The 10,461-nt window shown below is 38.4% G+C and overlaps 1 pseudogene; it reads right to left on the minus strand.

Moving 5' to 3' along the window:
• Positions 1–431: 431 nt before the first annotated feature.
• Positions 432–840, minus strand: LOC102889372 (annotated as a pseudogene).
• Between the last annotated feature and the right edge of the window lie 9,621 nt (positions 841–10,461).

Consider the following 10,461-nt stretch of genomic DNA (forward strand, 5'->3'; position numbering starts at 1 on the left):
TATAAACAGAATAGAATAGAATTAGATTTTTTAAAAAAATAGATGGTATGATATATAGTTTTTGTCATAGTCCATGTCTGTGGATTTAAATTAAAGGCTTAATACTAGTCTCCACGTTTCCCAGAATACCAGGAGAATGATTTAAAAATGTCTATGTAAAATAATATCACCCAACTCAAATACTCATTACAGTTAAAAATAGTATGCAAAGTCATTAAGTAACAAAACTAAGCTTATTTTTAAAGTATAAGAATTTTAATATTGGCTAGGTTTCACAGTTCTAGGAGACTAAGCTGTCATCCTCACCTCATCAAAAATCCTTTACTGATTATAGCTATGGCTTTAAAATGGTGATTCTCTAAAGTCCTAGAATTTTTTTAAGCAAAATTTTATGGTTATATTAACAAAAATATAATATGCACACAAGCTATCTATTCAATTTCTTCACTGTGCAGCCTGGCACTGGGACTGGTGACTCAGATGGCCAGCTGGGCTGCTCTTTGCATCAAGGCTTTGTGGTTCTTTGAGGAGACAGTGTGAGTGATCTCAGCACAGTAACATTTGTTGCACACCAGCAGCACATCAAGCTCCTTGACATCGTGGACCAGGAACTTCCAAAAGCCACTGGGCAGCATGTGCTTCGTCTTCTTGTTAGTCACGTAACCAACGTTGGGCATCAAGATCTGGTCCTTGAATCTTCTGTATGTCCTACTGTCAGTGCCTCTGGGTTTCCGCCAGTTACACTTGATTTTGCTATTTTGGTCTGACTGGTGCCCGATGAACTTCTTGGTCCTCTTTTTTGGTGATCTTGGGCTTCATGAGGGGTCTGAGGGCAGCCATGATGCCAAGTAGGAGATGGCTGACAACCTCTGTAGGCAGCACACAGGAAGAAGAACTAAATAAAGTCCTAGAATTCTACAGACATGCCTCAGCCGTTGGAGTAGGTAACAGGGGGTTAGGGCTTCAAGACATGAATTTCAGGGGATACATCCTCATAGAAGTGGTTGGATACATAAATCAGATGACAGGAAGACTGAGGTTTTCGCCCCAGGATACTGCACTATCACTCGTGGGTCCCAAACAACCTGCCCACAACTTTGTAAAAAAAGTACTTTTATTAAACATTCCCCTGATCTGATGTGAATGTACTCTTTCCTGATAGGACCCAAACTGGCATAAACATATTTAGCATCCAGAGACAAAAAGATTCAGTGAAGAATTTGTGTGGAGTGTGAGAGAAAGAAAAGTCAAGCAAATAGCTCATACATCTGCTGCTTTACCTTCACTTTCTTAAGGAAATAGGCATATCCTCATATCATGTGATAATTATCAAATTACTTGATGCAATTATCAAAATTAGATATATTTATACATATATAGTTTTTTCAGTTTTGATCATTAGAAGCTCATACACTAGCAATCAGTGATCAAAGTTGATAGACTAAAAGCTGATAAAAACAGGGTCCCCCAAAATGTTATAAAAGTGTCATCGAGACAACATTATTGTGAATATTAACCCATCTAGCTGAAGAATTGAAGCAAGGAAATAAATTCAGCTCTTCGAATGTTGTTATTCTACTATTAATAACACTTGCAAAGGATGGCATGACACTAAATACAAACATGTTAATTAATAAATGTAAAGGATGATCAGATTAGCCATAAGCAGAATTAAGACTTAAACTGGGAAATCTTTAGAAGAATGTGATCTGATCCAATTTGTGAAAACAGGGAACAGTATAAATTGGTAGAAATGAAAGAGAGGAAGCAGTATCTCTGTGAATATAAAAATTAATGGTGATTCCTAGAAGGCTCCATTAACCTTAAAAGTAAAACCAAATAATAGTAAAGAGAGGAAATCTATGAACATATAACATAATGCCTTCAGGATGCCTGCGTTTTGTTTCCCATCCAACCAGAATCCTATAACTTTTCATATTTATTACTTGCTATCTCTAACTTCATTGCCTCATTCATCATTTTAAAAATGAGTTTATGCTATTGAATTCAGAACTATTTTGAGGATTAGCGAATAAAGTGCATGTAAAGTACTGAGAAAGTTAAAACAAGTCAGAAGGTCTTATATGTGTTATAATTACTACTAAAATAATTTCTGCAGTTTGCATTGATATGTCTTTTCAGTATATGATAATTATACAGGACACATTTTCTCCGTTGAGCATCCCGTCAAGAGGTTGGTGGAATCACTTAGCGATTAAAAAACTTAAGTCTTGCGTTCTTAATAGTATACATTCGCTCGCCTATGTTCTTCTAGTACATCCTATGGATCACAGGAAACGAAATTGACTATGGCTGATGGGTCAGAAAAGGGTTTGTTGAGAAAGGATGGTGGGCTTCGTCATATGGATTTGGGGAGGCCATAATCCAGTCCATAGCCAGCAGGTACTGAGCAGCTGAAGCCCAGGATGCATGCCTGGGAACTGGATACAAGCAATCTGATGAAACTGAGAAGGTTGAATATGACAAGGAATTCCCCAGATACAGTGATGGTGTACGAAGAATGCTACGTGGAGAGAATATAAGTGCACATTGCATGTGGTAAAACAGGAGTCCAGAAAATCAGACCAGGAACCACCATCTGAATCAAACTAAGCTCTATATTGGCAAAACATAGCCATATAACCTACATAACTTCTGCTTAAATGATACATAAATGAAATTTAGAAAAATATCAAGGCTTCGTTTTTATAAACAACAGAGTAATGTTGAAGAGTACAGCAAGGGAAGAAGAGAGGGAGAGGGAGTCAAGAAAGGAAAGAGTAGCGGGGAGGGAGGGGAAGAGGAAGAGGGAGAGAGAGAACACTTAGTGAGAAATGTAGTAAATTTTCTCCCACGTAATAAAAGTTTTTGCCAAAAAACTTAGAAATAATTTTGTAAATCGTGTTAACTGGCATAATGTAATGGAGCCCTTTTATATTCCATATAAATCTTTATTCAAGTGATTTTTCTTGATCAGAAAATATGTGAAACCAGGTATAAAAACACATGCATTATATATATTTTTTTTAAAAAATAGGCTCTTTCTTCTCCAAAATAGGGCTCGAAGTTCAGAGTTTTGGTTTGTCTATTTTCAAAATTCCAGATAAAATAAATTAATCAGTATAATGGGGAAAATTCTAAATTGCCACTGGAAACTAGAAAAAGAACCTATCTATGTATCAGGAAATTGGAAGTAATTTATACCAGAGAAAAGTGAAAACAATGCTAATCTTACAATTCATGAAAACTGCCATTCATGAAATGTGTCAATGGATGCTGCCTGCAGAAGTTAAAAGGGGCTAACTAACTCTGTGTTCCAGGGAGCATGCCTCAGCTACCACTGGATCGTTGTGAACCACTCTTCCCTGAGAATGAGCCAATAACCAACCACTGACATATGAAAAGACCCAGGACTTCAAAGCACAGACCATCCTGAGTATACAGAGCAATGACATCCTGTAAAACGGAGATCTTCTGGGAAACCTACACACCCACCTCATGCTTTCTGCACTGTAGACAGTTGGTGAATGTTGTTAGCCTATAATCCAATTTATAGAAATCTCAGATTGTATAGTTTGCCTAATTTTCTTTGGCACATTTCAAACATCATGAAATCAAAACATGTTGATTTTTTTTTTTTTTTTTTTTCAGTATTCGCAGAGGTAAAACAAAACTATCCTAATTTAGTTAAGGTCACTTTTGAACCTTTCTATTTCAGATCACAGCAGGAAACAAAATTATAGCTGAGCTTTTCTATCCTTTTGGCGCAATGGAAATCACAAAACCATTTCAATCTCATTTTTATCAATTATAGTTGCAACTTCTATTAACTTTTTTCTTTTTCTCGAATCTATCTTTCTAGTCTTCATTCTGTCTGTCCTTGATAGAGGAAGTACACAACCTCAGGGCAACTTCACCTGGGAGCAAATAAAAACATCTTCCTATTAAAAGCGAGTAATAGTGAAGGATTTTCCTTGTAGGTGGACTAAAGGTTGTAACTAAGAAGTCAATTTGCATTCTTCAGGACTGAGCTTCCCTATCATCAGCCATCCAGATTAATTCAATTGTACTTTAATATGGATGAGGATATACCCACCAGGAAAACAATACAGACACACCTGAGCCAAAGAAATTAATCTATTTCCTGAATTTTACCCAGGTGCATATTAACGATTTTTTGACTCTAGAGTTTGACTCTAGGGTCTGGTTTGGTTTGGTTTTTAAATCTTTGCATTCTCTAAGTCCTTGCTACTCCAAGGACTAGAAGCTTTGGCATTGCTTTGGAACTTGTTAAAAGGCAGGATCCGAGGTCACACTCTAGACTAATAAATCAGAATCCATTTTTAAACAAGATCTTCAGGTGATTCTACGCTCCTTACTAGTATAGTCTAGTATACCTGCGAACAAAGCTTAGAGTGCCCTATTTCTGAGCAACACAACACTAGCTGAGGACACGACCCTGGCTATGAAAATAAGTGTTAAGTGTAAACGGTCAAATTAAAGTGACTCACTTAGGCAATCAATCAATAAAAGACTACATCTGGCATTTCTGGCTTAGGGACAAATATGCCATTTTGGAATCTGAATAATTCTGTTTTGGTCTTTACTCAGTTAAAATTAACTAGTAACATCCAGATCTTTTCATTACCTTATAAATATAGCCTGAGAGATAAGGACTGGGCTGGTTATAAAATGAATTTTACCTATTCATGTCAGCCAATAATTATTGACTGCCTACTGCATTCAAGACATTGTGTTTGACTCTGTGATACTCCAATGGCATATGAGCTGCTTAACTGTAATGTGCCAGAGATGCACAAACACTTGAGCTCAACTATGTCTGCCTAATACCAAACACCGGATCCAAACTAAAAACTGAATTAAAAAGTATAACTGTTTTGCCTGTTTTTAATAAATCATCTAGATGACTGGAAACATTGTAGTGCTGATTGTCTAGATCAAAAACAAAAACCAAGATGAAAAATGACAGTACCCAAGTGCTCCAATGGAGGTATTACTTAGCAAAAACAAAAAGAGGCTACTTTTTGTTAGATATGCTTGAACACTACTTGAGTAGAATAGCAAAATTTGTTCATACTTCCTCTTCATAGGGGCATCATGAACCAACATTCTGATTTATTATTATTCTCTAAAATCGAGGAGCAAGTAGCACAATATATTAAAATATAAATGCTTTTTTGAAAATTTGTTATATTTTGTTCATTTTTTAAAATAAACATTAAAGAAGTACCAACTGAGTTCTTTTCTGGCCAATCCGTAAACGTATAACTGTCTAAGACAAGAAGAAAAGCCTATGTCAACAGTGTATGTTTTACTCTTTAATTGTGATATGCACTATTTAATTGGGAAACAGGCATGAGATAAAAGAATTTGAAAAGAGGATAGAGAATAAATACTAGGAGAGATTACACAGTTGACTGTCAGTTATCATCAAGTGCCGGAGGTTCTTCGATTTGGCAGGACCGTCTTCCAAGTGCTCATCAGAAAATCGGATGAAGAAGTTATGTTTCACATATATCACTCAGCCATAAAAAAAATGAAATTCTACCATACCCAATGACATGGATGGACCTAGAGGTTATTATGCTGAGGGAAATCAGTCAGCTAGAAAAAGATACATACCATATGATTTCACTTATGTGTGGAATCTAAGGAACAAAAAGAGCAAACTAATCAAAAGCAGACTCAAATAAAGAGGACAATCTGGGGACAGCCAGAGGGGAGGGGAATTGGGAGGCTGGGAGAAAGAGGTGCAAAATCAAAGAAGTACAAATTAGAAGTTGATAGATGGGCACGGGGATGGGGAGCACGGCACAGGGAATGCAGTCAGCAATAATGTCATGGCTATGTGTAGAGTTGGAGAGAAGAGAAGATAATCAGGGGGATCATTTAGTAAACTATATAAATGTCTAACCAATGTACTGTATGCTTGAAACTGATAATAAAATGAAATTTAAAAAAAATAAAAGAAATCCTGAATCTCAAGACAGTCCTCTCAGTGTTTTTTCACCTGCTCCCATCCCCCACTGGTCAAATGCTTGCTCCATGAATATTAAGCCTCTCCATACTTACAGGTTACACATGTGTGGGGAGAGCAGGTCCATCTGCATCTCATCATTAAGCAGGAAAAAGGGAGCCCCATAGGAGAAAGAGAGGGTCAAGCTGTGCCTACGTGAGGTTGACCATAAGTGGGAGCTGGGTAAGGCCCACATAGAGCCAGTCACTATGGCCGCACTGTAGCTGGAATAGGAATTCCTTTACTCATCCATCCATCCATCCATCCATCCATCCATCCATCCATCCATTCATATTCCAGGCTCTGTTCTCAGCCTGGGAATACAAGATTAAAAGGCAAAGTTTCTGCCCTAAAAGAAATTATATTATAGTACAGGAACATACATTTAAAAACTAATGTTAAAGTGTGTCAAGTACTAAAATGGGAAATATATACAAATAAAAGAAACCCCTAAGCCTGTCTGCTAGAATCAAGATATCCATTAAGCAAAGACAAAACTGAATGAGTAAGAATTAACCAGGCATGTAGGCTGGAGGGAGAAATAGGCTGAGCTTGTGAGATGGATTATGGCATGTGTAGGGCCAATGAGAAGTCAATGTTGCTGAAGCTTCCTATGTGATGAGGAGAGGATGGGAGATTAGGCCAGGCAGGTTCAGAGACCAGGCTATCACTGACATTGTACATCCTATGTAGAAGGTGAGATTTATGCTAAAGGAAATGGGGAGCCATTTAAAAAAATAATAATTGAGCAGGAATAGAGTTGATGAAATGTGCATACTAAAAAGATTACTCTTACTGAAGTGTGCAGGAATAGACTAGAAAGCTGAAACCGAGTTTAAGTGGACCAGAAAAAAGACTAATAAATTCTTGAGCATCTCTTCTCCCTGCTTTATATGATTGCTGAAAGGATTAAGCGAGACTGTAGGTGTGGATGCCAGAGGAAACTATAAAACATCAGACAAATGTAACAGAGAATGAGAATGAGGTGGTGATAACGTTGCCTCGTGTTTCTGCTGTCCTTTGCCCAAGGAGGATCTTTACCCTCTGCCAGCTGGTTCTCCAGCGATTCTGACTCAGCACATTGGGGTGGGCCACCTGTATGCTGAAGACACTCCCAAACTGGTTCTGATAAATGCTGACCTATTTCTTTGAAGATCTGACATTTTTACAAACAAGTGCAGACTCAACTGTTGTTTTTCTCTTCACGAAACTGAATAAAGATTTAGTCTGGCAATCATCTAGCGTGCAATAATCTGTTTATTACCTGACGCAGGATGAGAGCCTTGAAATCCAGTTACATGTGGTCACCATAAGCCTGGATATGCTCAGCTCAGGGCTCAACAACAACAACAAAAAAGATGACAAAAGATTTACTTGCAGAACATGTCCCTTTCCTTGGGGTCTGGTTAAAAGGATTCTGCTCAAGTTTTTTCAGCAGTTGTAAGTTAAAATCTTTCCAGTCTGCTGAGAGATAATGTCATTTTCCTCAAACCAGATGGAGTCTACTCCTGAGAGGCATGTGTAATTTTTATTTTCTTCGAAGGCCCAGAGGAATCAAGAAGACTGGCAGGAAATACACAATTAGTGTTCACATTTCCACCCAGGTGCATTCATACATCTGAGAGGAATGACAGGCACATTGTGCTGGTCAGCAAGGTGGACTTCTACCTGATTTGATTTCGCTGGACCACATACATTTTGATTTCCCATGTTTGTCTGGTTAGGCTTCCATAAATTTGGGGCCTAAATAGAAAGCATTGGTGTTTGAATGGCAATTTGGCAATTAAAACTTAAGTAAAGCAAAATATGGAGATGCAGAAGCATTTTTCATTTAAAGGTTCAGAGTAAGGGGTATATTGATATCTATAGTATCTCTACTGATTTCAGCAAAATCATGCATAAGTGAAACACCAGAAGAAGCAAATTTCACAAATATGACATAATATATAGTACAGCTCTGTGTTATTAATTTCAAGTTATTTGTTTTAATAAATCCTCATCAAATTATGGGAAGGTGGTGCTTGGGCAGGGCCCTGAGGTGAAGAGAAGCTCTATTTCAGAACTGCAACTGGAACCACTGCAATTTTCTTGGTAGAAAAGTGTTAGCTGGGGTCAATTTACAGACAACAAACACATTTTATATACACAAAGTAACTTTCACATCTCTGACAATTATGCTCTCTTACAAAAGCCATTTACAAAATAGTCAAGAATGAATTAAAATTTCTATTCATATGGTTTTGAACCACATCTGCCTTTATCTTTCTGGGTTTTTTTTTTAATCCACTTTTACAGGAAATCTCAAAAGAAAAAAAAACAGTTGGAATAATCAGAAGTTTAAATAGATATATTGCAGTCTAACAGGAAAATACTAGCCTGGAAGTTAGACTATAGGGTTCTAATTTTGGCTTGATGTGCCTAGGAGAAGGGAAGGGAAGTGTTCTAACTCTGCCAGAGAGTTTTGTGATATGTCTAGGTAACTTTCACAGGTATGAATTTAAGCCTATAACCAAGGACACATTCAATCCCATTTTTAAATTTCCTCTTCAGTAGGGGTTCCCAACCCCCAGGCTGTGGACTGGTACCAGCCCATGGCCTTGTTAGGATCAGGGCCGCAGAGCAGGAGGTGCGTGGCGGGCCAGCAAGCGAAGCTTCATCTGTATTTGCAGCCACTCCCCGGCACTAGCATCACCGTCTCAGCGCCACCTCAGATCATCAGGCATTGGATTCTCGTAGGAGCACCGGTCCCTGGTGCCAACAAGGTTGGGGACCGCTGCTCTACAGCAACTTAATTTGACCTCAACCTCCGCTCTCATAGGATTGGTGGAAAGCGATCTCAGAAAATTTGGGAGGCCACGTTTCCTGGGTCTGGAATGGCAATTCCTAGAAATGTGTTATTGGCCATCTGTTCACAAGCCAGTCCTGTTCTGAGAAACTGCCCCGGTCCATAGGAGCCACTCAGTTCTGAAAGTCTGCTCTTTCTGACCTATTCTTGAGACAAAGCATTTTTTGGTTGTGTTTTTTGTTTGTTTGTTTGTTTTTGCAAAGTTGTTTGTTTCCTCACCCCCTCTGCTGTCTCCCTAGGACTGTGGGGTCTCCTCAGGACCCCAAGGTTTCAAATACCAGTCTCTTCAGCTTGTGAAAACCTTCAAAGCTGACATGAAAATTTAATTTCTTGGAATCGCTCACATCTTGCTCTTGAATTTCCATTTTGGTTAAAAAAGGAAAAAAAAAATGTTAAACGCATTAATAGTAATTCAGTTTTATCCATTCTATGCCTATTGACTAAAATGTTAATTCAGTCCAAGTTGAAATTTCCTATCAAGGCCATTTTTATTTTCTCAAAGACCTTCCTCTACTCCCTTTTTCTTCTCAAGGTGGCAGTGAGAAGCTTACCTATAACTTGGTGTTTAGTGGGTCAGCAACTCTCTCCCATGTGTGATTCTCTAAGTCTTTCTAGCCTTCTCTGAGTTGTTTCACACCCTGCCTAGTCCCTGGGCATCTAGTGCTGCTGTCCATTCAGGTATGGCTTTGTCCCATCTGGTCATCTAAGCATCTGCTGGCACCAGCTGCCAAAATCCATGGCCCCTGGCAAAGCCTTCAGAGTTTAAGTTCCCAAATGTGGCTTCTCTGTGACAATTCCCAATCTCTGCCAAACCATCGGTTCTCTGGAAAGTTCTGCAATCCCTTTGGGACTTGGGTACTCTAGCTGCTTTCTTCATATCTTCCTTCTAGAGTACAGAGCTCTGGGAATCTGCTTCATACATCTAGGTACCTTCTGGAACCAGAAACCAGATTATCATAAAGAAAAACATTTCTGGAATGATTTTTAAAATCTCCATTATAATAATATCTGAAAATACTGCTCACACATATACTTAATTTATCTAAGCTCCAGTTTCCCCACTTCTCTATAAAAGAAAAGGTTTGTATATACATACTCTTAAGATTCCTTCCATTTATACTATTCCCTATTCATAAATTCTGTGCCCAGGTGGGACCCAGGAAGAAGTCCAACAAATGGATATGCCAAGAAAAGGTCTGTATGGAACCAGACAACCGGTGAAAATAGAGGGTAGCAATTGGTGTTAGGGACAATGAAAGCTAACAAAGGATACCCATAGAAAAGTTGGCAGGGAAAGCAACCTGTAAAATATGAATAGATACTACCTTGAAATCTATTACAACTAACTGTTAGACAGAGAGGAATTGTTACATGGTAGCAAGAGCTCAAACACTAGGCCAGGATTTAGATACATAATGTCAGCAGCTAGGGAATCAGGCAGAAGTAGAAGAGAGAGGTAGGGTTACCCTCTTACAAAGAATAAAGTATGTGATGGGTCACAAAGTCAGGAATTAGGCACAGTAAACAAGACAGAAGTGGTTTTCAGAATTGGGACACATGATCAGAGCTAGAATATCAG

The sequence above is a fragment of the Pteropus alecto genome, unplaced genomic scaffold (genome assembly GCF_000325575.1).
Source record: "Pteropus alecto unplaced genomic scaffold, ASM32557v1 scaffold98, whole genome shotgun sequence".
Classification (NCBI taxonomy): Eukaryota; Metazoa; Chordata; class Mammalia; order Chiroptera; family Pteropodidae; genus Pteropus; species Pteropus alecto.